Raw genomic sequence first — 21,201 nt, forward strand, 5'->3', positions numbered from 1 at the left:
GTGTTCGGAGTTTGTTCCTTCAGATGTTCAGATGTGTCCACAGTTTCTTCCTTCTGGTGGGTTTGTGGTCTCGCTGACTACAGGAGTGAAGCTGCAGGCCTTCACGGTGAGTGTTACAGCTCTTAAAGGTGGCACACCTTGAGTTGTTCATTCTTCCCAGTGAGTTCGTGGTCTAGCTGGCTCCAGGAGTGAAGCTGCACACCTTCGCAGTGAGTGTTACAGCTCATACAGGCAGCATGGACCCAAAGAGTGAGCAGCAGCAAGATTTACTGCAAAGAGCGAAAGAACAAAGCTTCCACACAGTGGAAGGGGACCCAAGCAGGTTGCCACTGCTGGCTTGGGCAGCCTGCTTTTATTCCCTTATCTGACCCCACCCACATCCTGCTGATTGGTTCATTTTACAGAGAACTGATTGGTCCATTTTACAGAGAGCTGATTGGTCCATTTTACAGAGAGCTGATTTGTCCATTTTGACAGAGTGCTGATTGGTGCACTTACAATCCCCGAACTAGACACAGAGTACTGATGGGTGTATTTACAAACCCTGAGCTAGACACAGAGTGCTGATTGGTGCGTTTACAATCCTTTAGCTAGACACAGAGTGCTAGACAGAAATGTTCTCCAAGTCCCCACTAGGTTAGCTAGATACAGAGTACTGATTGGTGTATTTACAAACCTTGAGCTAGACACACAGTACTGATTGGTGCATCCACAATCCCTTAGCCAGACATAAAGGTTCTGCAAGTCCCCACTAGACCCAGGAGCCCAGCTGGCTTCACCCAGTGGATCCTGCACCAAGCTCTAAGAACAAGGACTCCCGGTAACAATACAACAGTCCAGAATTGGTGGAAACAGCAGGGCAAGAATTTGAAAGCAGAGGATTCAGAGATTTAGGGCACAAATTGTCTGTTGATGCTTTCCACTGAAAAGTTTGGAAGAGCCTTTTGCAAGTTTCTGTAATGAACAATCAATCCATTCGCCTCACTAGGCGGCTTCTGGGAAAATAAAGTCATGCTAATGAAGACAGAAGAGTGGTGCAAGGTTCTGCTAACGTAGACAGAAAGTTGTGGATTGTACGGCTGGGTGCAGTGGCTCATGCCAGCACTTAGGGAGGCCAAGGCAGGCAGATCACTTAAGGTCAGGGGTTCGAGAGCAGCCTGGCCAACATGGTGAAACCCCCATCTCTACTAAAATCGCAAAAACTAGCCAGGCCTGGTAGTGCGTGCCCGTAATCCCAGCTACTCAGCACGCTGAGGCACAAGAATCGCTTGAATCCGGGAGGCGGAAGTTGCAGTTGCAGTGAGCCAGATCATGCCAGTGCCACTGCATTCCAGCCTGGGCAACAAAGCGAGACTCTGTCTAGAAGAAAGAGAGTAGGAGAGGAGAGGAGAGGAGATGATTATTAAAAGAAAAACTTCAGACAAATTAAATTTAATAGAGTTTATTTGAGCAAAGGATTCGCAAATCATGCAGTCCTCAGAAGCAGAAGAGGTTAGGAGAGCTCCCCTCTGCAAAGCGGGCACTTTGCAGGGAGTATTTACAGACAGAAAAATGGAAGTGAGGTACACAGACAGCCGGATTGGTTACATCCTGGCGTTTGCTTGAAATTTGGACGTGATCTTTCAGAGCTTTCAGATGGCAACCTGTGATTGGCAGAAGCTGGACACGCAGCTATTTGCTACAAAATATACCCCTCACTGGATTTTCATTTGTTTACATACTAAGTTAGGTTGCAGTTTATTACTTAGTGATACTCAAGGTATGGAAAGTGGTCTCAGGCCAAATTTAGGATAATTTAACAGGTTCCAGGACTGGTGTTCTGCCTGATAAAAGAAAAACTTCAGCTGAATTAAATTTAAAGGAGTTTAATTGAGCAATGAACAATTAGGCTCAGAGACTCCAGCACAGCCACATATTGGAAGATTTAAGGACAGAAAAAGGAAAGTGATGTACAGAAAACGGAAGTGAGGGACAGAAACAGCCGGATTGGTTACAGCTCAGTGTTTGCCTTATTTGAACAGGTTCGAACAGTTAGCTACATTTGATTGGCCAAAACTCGGGTGATTGGCACAAGTGTAAGCTCTGGTCTACTTACACTTTCACTTGTTACAGTTCACAATGTACAGAGAAACCTTTAGACCCAACTTAAAATATGTAAGGAGGCAGCTTTAGACTAAACTTGATTTAACAAGGCTGACTGTCCAGATGGGCAGTTTGGGTTCTCAGGTAGATTGAAGACTTTCTGAACTTCGTTCTCGATGGACTTGCACATTCAGACAGCACTACCAGACATCCTCGTGGATGCCCTTTCAGCTTTTAAGAACAAACTATGTGTCTCCAGGGCTAAGGATAGAACAGAATGCTAAGATAACATAAGAAGGGGCACCTCGTTCAGTCTTTAAGAGTCAGGTAAGGCTTCTCAGAGGAAGAAGCACCTATGCTGATATTTAAAGGATGAAAAACATCAGCCAGGCAAGGAGTGTGCTAGTCGGCCTAGAGGCTGTGTTCTAGGCACAAGGGACAGCACGGGCCTGGAAGTGAGAGAGACAGAGTATGTGCACTGGAGAGCTGCCTGTCATCCAGGAGGAAGGGCTGAGGTTGTAGGGCAGACTGTGACAAGCCTTATAAGTTGTGTGTGCTAAGGAGTTTGGACATTTTCATGAAGGGCAGTGTGGAGCCACTGAAGAATTTTCAGCAGAAAAGAAAACCATAATCCAATGCACATTTGTAAAGGATCATCCTGGTGCTGGCAAATGATCTGGGGAGGGGCATGACTAGAGGCAGGGAAAGCAGTTATACCATTTACAAGGCTGAAGTCACACTGATTCATATTTATGTTCTTCTCACTTCAGAATCCACACGTTCAAGGAGTCATAGAACCTAAGGGTTGAAAAGAACCCTTAAGGTCAGGCGCGGTGGCTCACACCTGTAATCCCAGCACTTTGGGAGGCCAAGGTGGGCGGATCACGAGGTCAGGAGATCAAGACCATCCTGGCTAACACGGTGAAACCCCATCTCTACAAAAAATACAAAAAAATTAGCCGGGCGTGGTGGCGGGTGCCTGTTGTCCCAGCTACTTGGGAGGCTGAGGCAGGATAATGGCGTGAACCCGTGAGGGGGAGCTTGCAGTGAGCCGAGATCGCACCAGCCTAGGCAACAGAGCGAGAATCTGTCTGGAAAAGAAAAGAAAAGAGAACCCTTAAAATCACCCAGACCCATACCTCCCTTGCAAACTATACCAGCTACTCGGGAGGTTGAGGTGGGAAGATCGCTTGAGCCCAGGAGGCTGAGGCTGCAGACTCAGTCCTCTCTCCCTAATCCTGGGCTGGAAGGGGAGGGAGAGAAGGGCCCAGCGGGGCCAGGCAGGCACCCTGTCACTGGGGGAGGCTGAGAGGCAGAGCAGGTCTTGGGAAACAGCATATTCTAGTCCAACCACCCACCCAAGCTGTGATTGACTCCCCTACATGCTGATCTGATCCAAAGAAAACACACGTTTTTCAAAACACGGAGAAATGTGTACCCAGAGTGTGCTTTAACAACTCCAAAGCCAATTATGGTCCATCTAATCTAACCAAAGCTGATTTCCTCAGGTGGCTGAATGAGAGGTCAAATAGCCATTCCCGAGGATTTCCACAGAGCTCAGCCAGAACATGAAGTTCCCGGCATGTCCCCAGGGCCGACAGCTCAACCGCTGAAAAGTAAAGCAGTCAAATCTTTTAATTTCCCTCCCTCTCCTGATAATTATAAATATGACACTGCAGTGAACTACAGCAAACCTCCCCTAGAGGTGAGGGTTCACTATTCATTCACAAAGGAAACAAAAAGAAATCCTCCATATTTCACTTTCCCACATGTGCATGATGCTGATCAGAAAAAAAAGAACAAAGAGGCATTATTTGCAGATAAAAAAAATCTGCATATCCACATCCAACTATGTATATAAATCCCGTTTTGCTCCCAAGCAGTCTGTGCCATGTCTGGAGAACTGCATTTTCACCAGCATTCCATTCATGAAGAATCTACGAGCGCCCTCTAGAGGAATTTTCTCTCTTTTACATCTACACGCAGGTAAAAAGGGCTGCTCTTGTCTGGGCTGAATTCTGGAAAGCATCAGTTCCTCAGGATGTGTATGCAGCGTTTAAGTACGTTTCCGGCTTCTCTTTTGATGCATGTGGTTTGCAAGTCAGAGCGAAAGCCAGTGTTGCTGTTCAGAGTCAGAGCTGGGCAGAATGAAATTTAGCAAACATTATTAACCATTGAGAAGATGCATTTCTTGCTGAGTGGCCCCCAGGGCAGAAGACAGCTCAGTCATCCTGGAAAATTCAACCAGAAAAAGGCCTCACAAACCCACAGCTCTGTGCTAGTGAGAACCATTATAGCCAGGAAGGTGAATCTCTGAAAGTGCCACAAAACAGCCTCACTGCCCTTCCCCTGAGGTCTCACAAACCACAGCAAAAGTCAAGTCAATACCATTCAGGCCACCAGCAAGCCATGTGACCCTGGGCAAGTCATGTAACTTTTTTTTTTTTTTTTTTGAGGCGGAATCTCGCTCTGTCGCCCAGGCTGGAGTGCAGTGGCCGGATCTCAGCTCACTGCAAGCTCCACCTCCCGGGTTTACGCCATTCTCCTGCCTCAGCCTCCCGAGTAGCTGGGACTACAGGTGCCCGCCACCTCGCCCGGCTAGTTTTTTTGTATTTTTTTTAGTAGAGACGGGGTTTCACCGTGTTAGCCAGGATGGTCTCGATCGCCTGACCTCGTGATCTGCCCATCTCGGCCTCCCAAAGAAGTCATGTAACTTTTTAAAATGAAGGCCGAGGAACGCCTGGAAATTTTGCATCAGTTGTTATGAGGTCAGGGGTCATACACCTGGAAAATCTTGCTATAAATACCCTTTGAACTCTTTTCTTTTTTGCGAATATGATGCTGAGGGTTGAGAACAACTGGATTATACCAAAGTGTGAAAACTCACTTCAAATAGATGAATGATTCATATGTGAGAAGCTCTCATGTATGGGATGACTGGAAGTATGCCTTATCTTGAAGTCATTCATGTCCTCGTGATTTTTTACTTACAGAGAATGCCTTTTTTGTTTAAGACACTGAAAATATTTGAAAAGAGATCCCTGGATCCCTGATTTGCCTTAATGTAATACTGGGTAAAATCTCATTAAATTGAGTGGAAATGAGTGGGGAAAATGAACCTTGAGTTAAGTGGGTTTGAACAGTGCAATTTAAAAAATATATATTAGGCATCTAGATAATATAGAGACAGCAGTTGCTAAAATTATGTCGACTTCTTGATTTAACAGTGCTGCTTCCTCCTGGGGCAGTGAAATGAGCAGTTTGAGGAGGCAGAAAAACCTGGGGTCAGTGCTGCTTCAGGGTACAATCACCATCCACAAACCTAAAACCGAAACTTTAAAGTTTCTCTAACTCAGCCAGCTGGTGGCTCACTCCCGTAATCCCAAGACTTTGGAAAGCGGAGGCAGGAGGGTCACTTGAGCTCAGGAGTTTGAGACCAGCCTGGGCGGCACAGTGAGACCTCCTCTACAAAAAAATCTAAAAATGGCCGGCTGCGGTGGCTTGCGCCTGTAATCCCAGCACTTTGGGAGGCCGAAGTGGGCGGATCACGAGGTCAGAAGATTGAGACCATCCTGGCTAACACAGTGAAACCCCGTCTCTACTAAAAACACAAAAAATTAGCTGGGCGTGGTGGCGGGCGCCTATAGTCCCAGCTACTCTGAGGCTGAGGAGGGAGAATGGCCTGAACCCAGGAGGCGAGCTTGCAGTGAGCCGAGATTGCGCCACTGCACTCCAGCCTGGGCTACAGACCGAGGCTCCGTCTCAATAAATAAATAAATACAAATTAGCCGAATGTGATGGTGCACGTCTGTAGTCTCAGCTACTCGGGAGGCTGAGGTGGGAAGATCGCTTGAGCCCAGGAGGCGGAGGTTGCAGCGAATTGAGATTGTACTACTACACTCCAGCCTGGAAGACAGAGCAATACCTTATCTCAAAAATAAATAAGTAAATAATTATAAAAAATAAAGTTTCCCTAACTTAATTTCTGTAGGGAGCCCCCATTCCACTAGGGGGCAGAAAAGTTAGCTGAGTCAATCATGGCTCGTCCTTTCTCCAGGTTGGCACTTACTGGGAGCTACGTGGGGGTCACACTGTTGCAGACTGGCATCTGACTTGATTTTTTTCTTCTTTGGAAAATGAAAATCTTTATTTAGAACCATTCTGGGTTTTCTGATAGGTCAATAATTTTATTTAATATGTGTAATGATAGATAGATCAAAGGTAGTTTCAAGTAATGATGACATTTTCTTAACCAGGGATTACTGAGGCTCCCATAACATGCTAAAATATTATGCATTTGCCTAGAACCTTTTCTTGTCAGCAAACTGTGGTCCTGCATTTGACAGCAGCCGTGATTCAAGGCAAGGGGGACTGCAAGGAGCTGTGGTCTGGATCATTCCCTCTGTGCTCCTCCCCTTCCCAGCTTGTCCTCAGCTGCGCCACCTGAGAAGTCTGGAGGAGCATTCCCTGGAATCTCCACGGTTCCTTCCAGCTGGGGTTCTTCTGCTGTGGCTTGAGCCTCTCCTGAGCTGCAGAGGCTGCCCCAGGCCCCACTGGGAGTCACACCAGCCACGCTCCTCAGGACGTCTCTGCCCTCTAAAGCCAGCTGGGCTTTCATTTCCACCTGATCCTAACCCCCAGCCCACCTGGAAGGTGAGACATATGGGCCTCCCTCTCTCAGAGACCGACAGTGTCTCCTCGCAGCGGCTCCTTCTGCAGCTTCTCTCACCCTAATGGAGACACTGTCTGTCTGGTCCGGGAGGACTGGGATGGAGAGTTCGCCTTGCCCTGAGTCATCAAAGTTTTCTATGTTCTGAGACCTCTTTACAGTTCCTGTAACCACCTTTTCCAGAGGTCATGGATCCACATGACACCGGGGAATTTAAACGCCACAGAAATTTGGAAGGGTCAAGAGTTACAGGAAATATTGAACGAAAAGGGTCCATTGCTGCTATGAAAACTTCCTGTGGACGTTCGGCAAGCTTCTGATTCTCCCTGAGCCTTGGTTGCTTCATCTAGCCAAAGGGAAAATGGTGTCTACCACATAGGGTTGTGGAGAAGGGTAAAGGTTAAACTCCTGGCTCAGAGGCTTATACAATAACCCCCACTCCCAAGCCTCCACTCCTGCTGTCTCTTAGCACTCTTGGATAGAAAAGAAATCAGAGGGCTGAGTGTCCACAGCAACTGCTCTGGAATAAAGAAAAAAGGCAGGAGGAAAAGTGCATGGACGTCCTCCCAGGGGACCCCATGGCTGGCAGAGGAATCTTGGAAATGGGACGTGGGAAGAAGTGGACCCGGGCCCACAACGGGGAAAAGTCAAGTTGTAGCTCAAGAACAAAAGTACAAAGTGGCCGGGCCCCCACCTGTAACGCTTGGGCAGCCACAGGGGCAGGGTTTAGAAGACAGGTCATGGCTCCGCAGGCCCACGCACCTGGTCTGGAAGCTTCGCTTCTGCCATCTGCTGGGCAAAGTCCTAAGACGTGGCTTCTGTGATGTTCTACGCTGGTCCAATTGACTGTGTTAGTAAAAACCTGCCATACATTTCACCATTGCCCTGCAGAAACCTGTTACACTTTAAAATGATAACTTCTCACTTCTTGATTTCATACATCTTTCGCAACACTATCTCACCCAGCCAATTAGACGATAATTAAAGAATTTCCCAAAGCTCTGATTCCTTGATGTCAGAAAGCCATTTGCTTTTCTCCAAGGCATCTATTAGCCTATTATTTCCATTTAGCCTATTTGTACACAGCATTCCACTGCTCCAGAATCTAAAACTGCTGATTTTTATGCTTCTTCCCTAGCACTTAATGCAGTTCATAAATTTTACTCTAAAAGTTTAGGCATAAATCACACTAAAAGCCCAAGTTACTGAGGAAAACTAGCAGCAAATCAAGATTGGAATATCAAGCCCCCAGCATCAATTCCACATTTACACACTTCAGATTAAGGGTTCCCTCTCCTTTATTTAAATGCAAACTTTTCTTACAACTTTCTTTACTTTATATCAAGCTCCAAACCAAAAAAAAAGAGGAAAATTCAAAATGTTCACTTGCTTTCTTGTTGCTGTTGTTATGCAATCTTGAACTTTCTGGGGTATATACATAAAAATTACCTTTGTAAGGAAGGAAACAAACAAATGAAAAAAAGATGCTCCTAAGAAACCATTATTCATTCCTGGCCAAGATGAAAAGTTGTAAGTTCCGAGTATTCTGGAAGGAAGAAAAACAATTATATATACAGCATATATCTCCAATACTCAGAGTATGATCTAGGTTGATGTCTGTAGCATTTGAGGTGACATTTGGCTTACAAAAGGCAACCCCATTTTTTACCATCAGTGCCTCTGGATAAGAGGGCAAACCCCTTGCTGACACAAGGCCTAGACATCAACCTTAACCATGTTGCCCAAATTACATTCCATGATGGTAATTCGGTTCCATCTTTTAAAAACAGATGAATGGGCTTCAAGGAGCTATTCTATGTAGAGACATTTTTCTTTATTGGTAAATAAATATTCCACCTGTGAGATGCAGAGCATTAAAATTAAATGTCAGTGACCATTCTATGGCTTCCTTTAAAAGGCAGGGGATTTCTCTTAGACAACATAATAATAATCATCAGCACTTTTCATCTTCCAAGCAATTTTTGAACATTAACTAATCAATCTGTCCAACATCTGTGTGAGGTAGATGAATAAGAATCATTATTTCCATCGAGGAGACAGAAATGATCGGAAAAGTTGAGTGGCTGAGGCTTAGCTGAGGTCGAGACAATCCTGAACTGAGAAGCCTCACTTCACAACCATTCTAGCTTTGGGACTTTCGGCAAAAGAATAGAGACTGCAGAATCAGTTTGGAGGATACTTCAATATTCCAAGTGTGGCTTCTGCTCTCCGTGTGATGGGGACAGTGGTAGAAATGAAGAAGTTTTTAATTGCTTTGGAGGACCATCAGAACCTACTCAGGAAATAGTCATTTGATTTATTAACTCAATCATTGATTCATTTCTTGAATAATTCACTTAGCTCCTGGCTGAAGATGTGTTGGCTAAACAATGGAATTTATCCATTTACCAAGTGTTGAGTGTCTGCCAAGAATTGTGTTTGATTTGGGAGATACTAGATGAAAAAGAACCCCTGATCTTGATTTCCTAGACATTAGGATCAAAGGAGCTGCTGTCTATCACAGAGACCATGAACTCCCATCAGTTCTGCCTCTCAGCCCTCTCTCTAGTCTATTCTGTCCTCTTGATCAGCACTGCAGCTACCCTTGCTCAGGTCCTTGTCATCTCTGGCCTCCTGTGTCTGTCCTCAGATCCTGTTTCTATTTTATTGCTAGAGTATTTCTCTAAACTTCAGGTGGGATGCTAACATGCTCTTGCTTAAAAGCCTAGAGGTATGGTTCATCCATTTATTATTTATTCCAGAATAAAAACCAAACAAGGCCCTTCCCTCTCAGGCTCACGCCTCCCTTTCATCTTCCTTGATCCTTATACTTCAGCCATATGGAACTGCTTTCAGTTCCCTCAACACAATATGATGGGATGTTTTGCCACTCTGACTTTGCACTCATTTTTCTCTCTGCTTAAAATGCCCTCCACTCTGCCTCTCCGCCTGGCCTGTCTAGTGAACTATCATCCCGCAGATCTTCCTTGCTCCTCCCTCCCTTCTGGGCAATCTTCCCCAACCTTTCTAAGCAGAGTTCACCACTCTGTGTGACCACATTACCTTATACTCACCCCTCTTTTTTTTTTGTTTTTTTTTTTTGGTTTTTTTTTTTGAGATGGAGTCTCGCTCTGTCGCCCAGGCTGGAGTGCAGTGGCCGGATCTCAGCTCACTGCAAGCTCCGCCTCCCTGGTTCACGCCATTCTCCTGCCTCAGCCTCCCGAGTAGCTGGGACTACAGGCGCCCGCCACCTCGCCCGGCTAGTTTTTTTGTATTTTTTAGTAGAGACGGGGTTTCACCGGGTTAGCCAGGATGGTCTCGATCTCCTGACCTCGTGATCTGCCCGTCTCAGCCACCCAAAGTGCTGGGATTACAGGCCTGAGCCACAGCGCTGGCCTACTCACCCCTCTTGAAAGCATGGATATCCTCTGTTATCTGAGGACTCAATTTATAAACATTTGCTATAATGATTTGCACAAATTTTCACCCAACAATCTTTATCCAAATCAGAAATCCATTACAATAGATCTGCATATTTAGATTGCATGCAAATCCAGACAAAAACGTAGAGTGCCCTGCATTTTACTCTATGTCAGCTGTTCTCCCAAAAGGACATTATCTCAAGCTTCCGTTTCTCCATATCATGCATTATCACTCACAGAGATCCCACAATGGTAAGTTAAAATGTCTACCAAAAATGCATCCGAAGCCAGATGCGCTGGCTCACACCTGTAATCCCAACATTTTGGGAGGCCAAGGCAGGCTGATCACTTGAGGTAAGGAATTTGAGACCAGCCTGACCAACATGGTGAAACCCCATCTCTACTAAAAATACAAAAATTAGCCGGGCATGGTGGTGTGCATGTGGAGTCTCAGCTACTCTGGAGGCTGAGGCAGGAGAATCGCTTGAACCCAGGAGGCATAGGTCACAGTGAGCCGAGATTGTGCCACTGCACTCCAGCAGCCTGGGTGACAGAGTGAGACCCTATCTCAAAAAAAAAAAAAAAAAAAAATGTATCCGAGAAAGATTAATGTAAGGCAGATGAATATAAGATATCTGGGAAAGTCTGTACTTTAGAAGTGACAGAGTGTACTGAGAAAGGTAAACATACAAAAGACCCAGCTTGGCCATGTATTCATCTCCATCTACTTTTTCTATGCATGAGAAAATGCAGAAAAATTGCAAAAGTATTGTTGGTTCTGGAAAGCTTCACTGGACATGACATACTAGAGAAATACTGTGCATAGTCAATTGGTAACCAAAATCAGCATGGGACGCATTGAGGCAGTGTTCCTTGCAACAGAAGTAAAACATAATTCATACACAATACTCTTCAGTATCTTCATATGCTGTGCAAAACCATACGGCTTTCATTAAGTGCTTAAAAATTCAGATAATTCGTGTTTAAAATGTTTATATATGTTAAACAATAGTCTTTGGTGGCTAGCTATATAGGTGCTTACAAGTGTTTTGAGAAATTCTTGGAGAAATTGCTTGGAATTTTTGGGTGGGATGGGGACACATTATTTTTCCAATTTAAAACAATAGAGTGGGCCAGCACAGTGGCTCGTGCCTGTAATCCCAGAACTTTGGGAGGCCAAGATAGGGTGATCACCTGAGGTCAGGAGATGGAAATCAGCCTGGCCAACATGGTGAAACCCTGTCTCTACTAAAACTATAAAACTTAGCCAGGTGTGGTGACGGGCCCTTGTAGTCTCAGCTAGTCTGGAGGCTGGGGCAGGAGAATCTTTTGAACCCAGGAGGTGGAGGTTGCAGTGAGCCAAGATCGCACCACTGCACTCTAGCCTGGGCGACAGAGTGAGAATCTGTTTCAAAAATAAATAAATAAATAAACAAACAATAGAGTATAGGTTATTCTATCTGAAAATATGCAATCCAACATTTTGGGAGGTTTTGTGTGTGTGTGTGTGTGTGTGTGTGTGTGTAGGCACGTGGCACCACACCCAGCTAATTTTTGTATTTTTAGTAGAGAAGAGGTTTCACCATGTTGGCCAGGCTGGTCTCGATCTCTTGACTCGTGATCCACCTGCCTCAGCCTCCCCAAGTGGTGGGATTACAGGCGTGAGCCAGGCCCTGGGGGGATTTTTTAAAAAGACTAGATTTGTATGATAAGAATGCCTACATTTGCTCACGTGGCTGTCTTTCCTTCTCCCCTATAAGATGGTGAACTCCTAAGCCAGGGACTTGTGTTTTGTTTATCTATGTATGTGCAGATGCAAACACAGGGCTGGCACTCAGCAAATGTACAATGGATGTACATTTACAGGCCTCAGTGAGCCACTGCGACCGGCTCTTTTTTTTTTTTTTTTTTTTTTTTTGAGAGAGTCTTACTCTGTCGCCCAGGCTGGAGTGCAGTGGTATGATCTCGGCTGGCTGCAACCTCTGCCTCCTGGGTTCAAGTAATTTTCGTGCCTCTGCAGTATCACTAGGTATCTGTTCCACTGGAATATACCAATGGACTCAGCCTCCTTCTGTTCGCATGCACAGCCAAGAATACGACTTTGCTGTCCCTCTCATGACATGACAGTGATAGAAAAAAAGAAGATCTTGAAAGGCTATTTGGTGAGCAATGGATATTAAATAAATGCAAGTGACTTAACAATTGCTGCTGATTGAAGAGAAACATAAGCACAATTCCACAAAACATCATATTCACTCTTGTCCCTGGTTTTTGCATTTGATCCAGTTTAGAATGAAGCAGAAATTTCCAGAACTGTATTCCCCTCCTTCCAGAAGAAAAATCAACATGGTTCCTTTCCAACAGGCACACTCATTGGGAGAATTTCCCTCTGCATTATTAATTTCCCAGTAGGGAATCATGTTTGTTCAGGATTGTTTCTGTAGCCACCTATAGGTTTTGAGCTCTGTTAATCATGCCTGAAAATCAATAACCACCAAGCCATAGGCCACACTGCATTCTCCATCAATTATTTGTAAATAAAAATAACAAGATCTCCCAAGGGTTGGTTGAGTTTTTTAAAAAAGTATTCTGTAGGCTTATTTATAAGAACTCCTACTACCTATTATATGAGCTAAGAATACAGACACCAGCTACCAGGAATCAATATGTACTCAAATTGCTCCATCAATATGCATGTTCATTTATTCCCTTCAAGGTTATCTTGGCTGTTCAGGGCAGACACTCATTTTCTCTATTATAGCTGTGCCCTTTAGGTTGAGTGAGACAAGCAGAAGGAAGAAGTCTCTCATACAAGGACATCAGCTTGTGTATTTGCAGCCCTGGAAATCAGGCAGACCTCACTGGTAACAGGGGTAAGAGCCTGTGGCTGGTATCTCCACCTGCTTTTTTGTTTACTCAGAAAATTTACTCTGTGTTTATTCAGGAGTGTAATCTGTGAATTCAGGAAACATAGCCCCTCCAGGATTTCCCCAGATAAACAGTGAATGGTGGAATATGTCACCCCAAAAGATGCCACTTTGGCATATAAATTATTTTGAGCTAAAGGCACTTTTTGTTTTTGTTTTTGAGATGGAGTTTCATTCTGTCTCCCAGGTTGGAGTGCAATGGCACCATCTCAGCTCACTGCAACCTCCGCCTCCTGGGTTCAAACAATTCTCTGCCTCAGTCTCCTGAGTAGCTGGGACCACAGGCGCCCACCACCATGCCCGGCTAATTTTTTGTGTTTTTAGTAGAGACGGGGTTTCACCATCTTGGCCAGGCTGATCTTGAACTCCTGACCTCATGATCCACCCACCTTGGCTTCCCAAAGTGCTGGGATTACAGGCCTCAGTGAGCCACTGCGACCGGCTCTTTTTTTTTTTTTTTTTTTGAGAGAGTCTTACTCTGTCGCCCAGGCTGGAGTGCAGTGGTATGATCTCGGCTGGCTGCAACCACTGCCTCCTGGGTTCAAGTAATTTTCGTGCCTCTGCCTAGTAGTTGGGATTACAGGCACGCAAGAGCAGGTGCAAGAAGACTGCACTGACTCTTCCCTTTGTCTTCTCAAAAGCAGGAGACAAAATCTCCATGTGAAAAATGTCCTCCATATACCAAAGAAAGCAACATTCTCATCACTGTAAGAATGAAGGGAATTTTTCCCCACCCCTCTGAAAGTTCGATAATTTGAGTCTATAAGACAAACTGATAGCTGTGTGCAGTGGTTCGTGCCTGTAATCCCAGCACTTTGGAAGGCCAAGGCAGGAGGATCACTTGAGCCCAGGAATCCGGGACCAGCCTGGGCAACAAAGTGAGACCCCATGTCTCTTTTTAATTAAGAAAAAAAAAGACAAACTGACAATAGAAAGACTAACCAAAAAAAAGCATAAAAATGTATTACATGCATAAGCAAGGGAGTCACACAGAATATAAGAACTCAAAGAAGAGCCAGGTGACTGAAGTTTTTACACTGTACATAAGGAAATAGAGCCTGTAGCTCCTGCGGGGAGGTGGTGACAGGTTATAGCAGGGTGAGGGGAAGAAATTCACAGTGAGCAAAGGCTGGCTTGTTGGGCAGATGAAGCCTTTCAGGTAGCAGCCCTCAGAGAGAATAGATGGTAGCCTGTGGTAAAGATTTCCCTTTCAAACCTTAGGTCTTCTTTTCCTGCAAGTTAATCTTTCCTAGATCCAGATAAGAGGACCTCAGAGAAAGCCTCTTCCTGCATCCCCCATTTGCTTCACTAATTTGGGTAGATGTAAATTTTTCTTTTACAAAAGGATAGTTTTTTCTGAGCTATTTCTTTCTACAGTTTCTCTGAATAACCAACTCAAAATATGCCAAAGAAGTATATTTTGGGGTGGCATATTTTGGTTTCCCACATCATCAAGAACGGGAAGTTGAGACCAAGAGAATTCTGAACAAATAGACCTTGTTAAAATAATCCTTATATTCAGTTAGCCTCCTCACATAGTTTAGTTACTTTTTCACAATTGCATTTCTTTTTTTTTTTTTTTTTTTTTGTTCTGAGATGGAGTCTTGCTCTGTCGCCCAGAGCTGGAGTGCAATGGCACGATCTCAGCTCACTGCAACCTCTGCCTCCTGGGTTCAAGCAATTCTCCTGCCTCAACCTCCCAAGTAGCTGAGATTACAGACACATGCCACCACGCCTGGCTAAGTTTTGTATTTTTAGTAGAGACAGGGTTTCACCATGTTGGCCAGGCTGGTCTCAAACTCCTAACCTTGTGATCCACCCCCCTCAGCCTCCCAAAGTGCTGGGATTACAGGGGTGAACCACCACGCCCAGCCCCACAATTGCATTTCTTTGCTCAACCTAGTATAAAAGCATTTAGATTTTGCCACTTCTTTGGGTCTTCATTTTCTTATGAGGGTCCCCATGTCACATAAAACTTATATTAAATAAATTTGTACGTGTTTGTGCTGTTAATCTGTCTTATGTTAGTTTAAAATTTTTTTATTTATTTTTTAATTTTTTTATTATTATTATTTTTGAGACAGAGTCTCCCTCTCTCACCCAGGCTGGAATGCACTGGCACAATCTTGGCTCACTGCAAGCTCTGCCTCTTGGGTTCACGTCGTTCTCCTGCCTCAGCCTCCCGAGTAGCTGGGACTACAGGCTCCCGCCACCATGCCGGGCTAATTTTTTGTATTTTTAGTAGAGACGAGGTTTCACTGTGTTAGCCAGGATGGTCTCGATCTCCTGACCTAGTGATCCACCCGCCTTGGCCTCTCAAAGTGCTGGGATTGCAGGCGTGAGCCATTGTGCCCAGCCTTATTTTTTATTTTTAGAGACGGGGTCTTGCTCTGTTGTTCAGGCTGAAGTGCAGGGGGATGATCATAGCTTACTACATCCTTGAACTTCTGGGTTCACACGATCCTCCTGCCTGATTATGCCAGTTTAATTCTCACGCCCAATCAAAATAGCCCTAAGAGAGTAGAGGTAAAATTTTGCCTACCTAACATCAAAGTCACCAACCATGCAGGTAAGGTAAAAGCATAGCCATCTTAATCTATTTTGTATTAAAAAGCTTGGAACTTATGGTACATAATGAACAAATGGCCATTGTATAAATAAAACATGTTATGTGGAAAGACAACCTGGGTTCAAAACAAACCTCTGCTACTTACTAAATGCATGTTTGTTAACTTCTCTGAGCTCCAGTTTCTTTATCTGAAAAACAAGGATAATAAAATCTGTCATATTAGTTTGTAGTAAAGATTAAATAAAAGAGCTTAATAAAGCACCTAGCATAGTACCTGGTAGGTAGTTGGTAAAGGAAACCAAAATATGCCACCCAAAAACATATTTGTTTGGGAGGCCAAGGCGGGTGGATCATTTGAGGTCAGGAGTTCAAGACCAGCCTGACCAACATGATGAAACCCCATCTATACTAAAAATACAAAAAAATTAACTGGGTGTGATGGCACATGCCTGTAGTCCCAGCTACTTGGGAGGCTGAGGCAGGAGAATGGCATGAACCCAGGAGACAGAGGTTGCAGTGAAACGAGATTGTGTCACTGTACTCCAGCCTGGGAGACAGAGCAAGACTTTGTCTCAAAAAAAAAAAAAAAAAAATATATATATATATATAAAAATACATGTATATGTGTGCATGTGTATATATATATTTCAATGTGGCTTTACAGGGGCTGCAGACACAGAAATAGCTCTGAAAAATCTGTCTTTTTTCAGGGAGATTTGCATCCATGAGGAAATCTACATTAGTGAAAGAAACAGCAATGCAAACAGGCTTTCTCCAAGAACCCCCTTTTCTGCATTATCTGGATCTAGGAAAGATGAAGTCACAGGAAAAAGGGACTAAAAGTCTGCCACTTTTAAAGGTCTGAAAGAGAAACTCTGACCACAGGCTACCATCTGTTCTCTGTGAGGACACTTCGGAGATTACCTGGGAGATTTTCATTTGCATAACAAGACAGCCTTTGCTTGCCATGCCTTTTCAACCCTCTCCTTCTCCTAACCTGTTGCCGCACTCCAAGCTTCTATATCTTTCTGCACAGTATAAACATTTTAGTCATCTGGCTCTTCTTTGAGTCCCATATTTGCAGGACTCCTATGTCCATGTTCATGTTAATACATTTGTATAACTTTGTTTCCTGCTAATCTGTCTATTGTCAATTCATTTCAATAGTCTTCAATTCTAACCTTCAGTGTAGGCAGGAAATTCTCCTTGCTTCCAAATTGGCCAGGATGACAAATAAGTTTTAGCAAGAGTGCCAGCCAGAATCAATTATTGGTGACATTAGAGTGCTGTTACAGGGAGGAATCTGAGGTCATCAAGCCTGCTACAGAATGACCACTGCACTTGAGTTGCAATGTCTGCTTTAGGCAGTAGAAACGGAGGCCGGGTCCAAGAGCCATGTATTTTCTGACCCTATAGTAGGTGTTCAAAAACTGTAAGTTATGAGTTTCAAGTAAAGACTAAATGGAAAAAAAAGAGTAACCTATGATTGTCAGTTTATATATATTACATTACATTTAGAAAGAATTTTCCAGGTTGCAGACCACTTTGAGAACAACATTTTCCTTGAGGCCTATAATGATCCTGAGGCAAAGGTGAGGTATCAGACACTCTTATTTTTACAAAAGAAACTAATAGAGAGGCTAAGTAACCTGACCAAGGTCATCTAGTTCATAAGCAATAGAGCCAGGACCCAGATAATTAAAATAATAATAAGCCATCTGACATCAACTTTAGCATTCTCTCTAATATACCAGCGATTCTCAATTCCCCCTATGTCAAACTTTTTGGCTACAAAATGTCATCAATACAACCTGTTGACAAGACAAGGCTGAGTTTATTGCTTACTGTGCTAAGAGAAAGCAATATTTGACAGTGCTTTGGAAGCATCTCGGATGGAGGGAAAGTGAGGTCAGAATTCATAGAGAATTGGAAATTTGATTCAGATGTGTCAACAAAAAGAGTCAAACTCTATAAAACACTTGAAGAGGTTCATTCTGAGTCAAATATGAGTGACCATGGCCTGTGACACAGCCCTCAGGAGATCCTGAGAACAATGTGCCCAAGGTGGTCGGGGTGAAGCTTGGTTTTGTACATTTTAGGGAGACATGAGATTTAAATCAAGTACATTCAAGAAATAAATACATTGGCTCATCCCAGAAAGGTGGGATAACTGTCGGGATTGGGGGATTGGGTGGTTCCAGGTTATAGGTAGATTTAAGTACCCCAGTGATTTCAATGTACACCCAAGGTTGAGAGTCACTGCTCTATAGCTCTGGTTGTTAAACTTTAGTATTTATAAAACTTATCTGAGTAGTGAATTTAATATCCCTAAGGATTACCCAAAAAAACTGTTAAAATGCAGGTAAGTAGAAGGACCTAGGGATCTGTATTTTAAACAAAAGTTCCCAGAGTGATTCTGAGCAGATGGACTAGGGACCACACTTGGAGAAAAGGGTCTCTATAGTACGCTATTTAAGGAAAGACACAAACATCACCCACATGTCTCACCCAGAAACCGTGAGGCCCACCATCTTATCTAGGAAGTTCTAACAATATATCTGGCCTTGGAGACAATCAAGGCCTGCTACATTGTGCAACTGTGAAGGTGGCAGGACATCTCTATTAGCCCCAAATGCCCAACAGTAAGAATTCCCAAATCCCCAACATTAGAAATACATACTTTTAGATCTTCAAAAGTCCAAAAGTCTAAAAATGTAAATATGCCTTGAAGTTAACTTTTTTTTTCTTTTTTTTTAGACGGAGTCTCGCCCAGGCTGGAGTTCAATGGTGCCATCTTGGCTCACTGCAACCTCTGCCTCCTGGGTTCAAGTGATTTTTCGTGCCTCAGCCTCCCAGGTATCTGGCATTACAGGCACATGCCACCATGCCTGGTTAATTTTTGTATTTTTAGTAGAGATAGGGTTTTACCATGTTGCCAGGCTGGTCTTGAACTCCCAACCTGAGGTGATCCACACACCTCGGCCTCCCAAAGTGCTGGGATTACAGTCGTCGCACCCAGCCGCCTTGGAGTTAACATTCTAATCACCATTATCTATTATTAACACACGCCTTAATGAGGTGTCTGCCCTGTCGGGAATAGGAACAAGAGTAATGATGCAGTTAAGAAAGGGGGAAGGGGCTGGATGGGAGGGACCAGGCACTAGAAATGACTGAAAGAGGACTTTGAGGGCACCACAGGCACATTTCATTGCTTCACAGTCTCTTAAGGCTAGCTCTGCTGAAAGGTGTTTTTGTTAATTACCTCACAATGCAGGGTGGGCTCCTATGGCTTCCTTTCTCTCCCATGATTTTCCTCCTTTCCTGTGAAAATCAAAAGTTGCCTTGATCATGGCTAAGATACATGGATTTCATTTTCATAGACCTGAATCAAGGTTTTGAAGTGAAACATTATATGTAATTTAGGACCTATGTCTTTTACTGAAGGGCAATTCGCGACATGTATCAGAATATATTTGTTTATTTTATTTATTTTTTATTTTTTGAGACCAAGTTTCGCTCTGTTGCCCAGGCTGGAGTGCAGTGGTGCAATCTTGGCTCACTGCAACCTCTGCCTCCCAGGTTCAAGCGATTCTCGTGCCACAGCCTTCCCAGTAACTGGGATTACAGGCGCACACCACCACACCAGGCTAATTTTTGTATTCTTAGTAGAGGCGGGGTTTCACCATGTTGGTCAGGGTGGTCTTGAACTCCTGACCTCAAGTGATTCACCCGCCTCAGCCTCTCGAAGTGCTGGGATTACAGGGGTGAGCCACTGCACTCAGCCTATCAGAAATTTTTTAAAACCAAATTACTTTGTTCTAACAAATCTGCTTCCAGGAATTAAGGCTAAAGGAATTGTAGCAGACATGATTTTTAAAAACTAATAAACTTTATTTTTTAGAGCAGCTTTAGGTTCACAGCAAAGTTGAACATAAAGTCCAGAGAGGTCCTGTATACCACTTGTTCCCCACCCCCCATCCCTTCCCTAACTACTGACCTCCTGTGTCAGAGGACTTTCAGCCAGAGCGACTCCATCTTGAATGGGGGCTGGATAAAATGAGGCCGAGATTTACTGAGCTACATTCCCAGGAGATTAGGCATAATCTTAGTCACAAAATATTTACAGTTAAGGGAACAGATTAATAATGTTTACGGAACAAACTCAGGACTGAATAGACCCAGGAAGCATCCTGATGTTCCTATATCTTAAGGACAAAAACATTCTTCGTTTGAGACTAAGTTTCACTTTAAAGATAGTAATATAGATTCTTGCAAAAGTAAGTAGTTACACAAAGAATCCTTTGTCACAAGTCCTAGTAAAGCACACCTCCTCCATGATTTTTTTCTTTTTTTAGGACAAAAACATTCTTTATTCTAGACTAAATTTCACTTTAAAGATAGTAATACAGATTCTTGCAAAAGTCAGTAGTTACACAAAGATTAAGAATCCTTTCTCACAATCCCTTGTAGTAGAGCACACCTCCCCCATGACTTTTTTCCTTTGTTATATATAAACATTGTACCTAAGGGCAGTTTCTTCCTCTTGCTTTTGGGAACATCCTGTTTTGCCTACGGAGTAGTCATTCTTTTGTTTCTTTACTTCTCTAATAAACTTGCTTTCACTTCACTCTGTGGACTTATGCCAACTTCTTTCTGGTGCAGGATGAAAGCTCCAAGAACTTTCTTTTGTGGTCTGGATCTAGACCCCTTTCCTGGAACACCTGCACCACACTGGTACATTTGTTACAATCAATGAACCTACACTGACATATCATTATGATCTAAAGTTCACAGTTTGTTTACATGAGAGTTCGCTCTCAGTGTTGTACATTGGATGGGTTTTTACAAATGTATGACATGTATCCATTACTGTATAATTATACAAAATAGCTTCATTGCCCTAACATTTCTCCATGCCCTAAAAATTCATCCCCCTCTCTGCTCACTGATCCTTTTCCTGTCTCCATATTGTGCCTTTTCCAGAGTGTCACACAGTTGGACTCATAACACATGTAGCCTTTTCAGATTGGATTCTTTCACTTAGTAATATGCATTTAAGGTTCCCTTGTGTTTTTTCAGTGCTTGATAGCTCATTTCATTTTGTACTGAATAATATTCCATTTTCTGGATGTATCACAGTTTGTTTATTCATTCTCCTGTTGAAGGACATCTTGGTTGCTTCCAAGTTTGGACAATTATGAATAAACTTGCTATAAGCATCCATGTGCGTGTTTTGTGTGGACATACTTTTCAATTCATTTGGATAAATATCAAGGAGCATGATTGCTGGATTGTATGGTAAGACTACATAGCCATACAACTGTACATGGTAAATTGTATGTTCAGTTTTGTGAGAAACTGCCAAACTGTTTTCTAAAATGTCTATTCCAATTTGCATTCCCACCAGCAATGAATGAGAGTTACTATTGTTTCACATCCTCAACAGCACTTGGTGTTGTCAGTGTTTCAGATCTTGGCCATTCTAATGGTTGTGTAGTACTCTCTTATTGTTCTTTTATCATTATTATTTTT

At 43.5% G+C, this 21,201-nt stretch overlaps 1 long non-coding RNA gene across 1 annotated transcript; it reads right to left on the reverse strand.

Moving 5' to 3' along the window:
* Nucleotides 1-8,056: 8,056 nt before the first annotated feature.
* LOC139362213 (uncharacterized) lies at nucleotides 8,057-19,476 on the reverse strand. The gene is made up of 3 exons (XR_011620604.1): nucleotides 18,932-19,476; nucleotides 15,815-15,857; nucleotides 8,057-8,297 (listed from the first exon to the last, which is right to left on the reverse strand). It is a non-coding gene; the product is annotated as an uncharacterized lncRNA (long non-coding RNA).
* Nucleotides 19,477-21,201: the final 1,725 nt, after the last annotated feature.

Source organism: Macaca nemestrina, chromosome 3 (assembly GCF_043159975.1).
Source record: "Macaca nemestrina isolate mMacNem1 chromosome 3, mMacNem.hap1, whole genome shotgun sequence".
Classification (NCBI taxonomy): domain Eukaryota; kingdom Metazoa; phylum Chordata; class Mammalia; order Primates; family Cercopithecidae; genus Macaca; species Macaca nemestrina.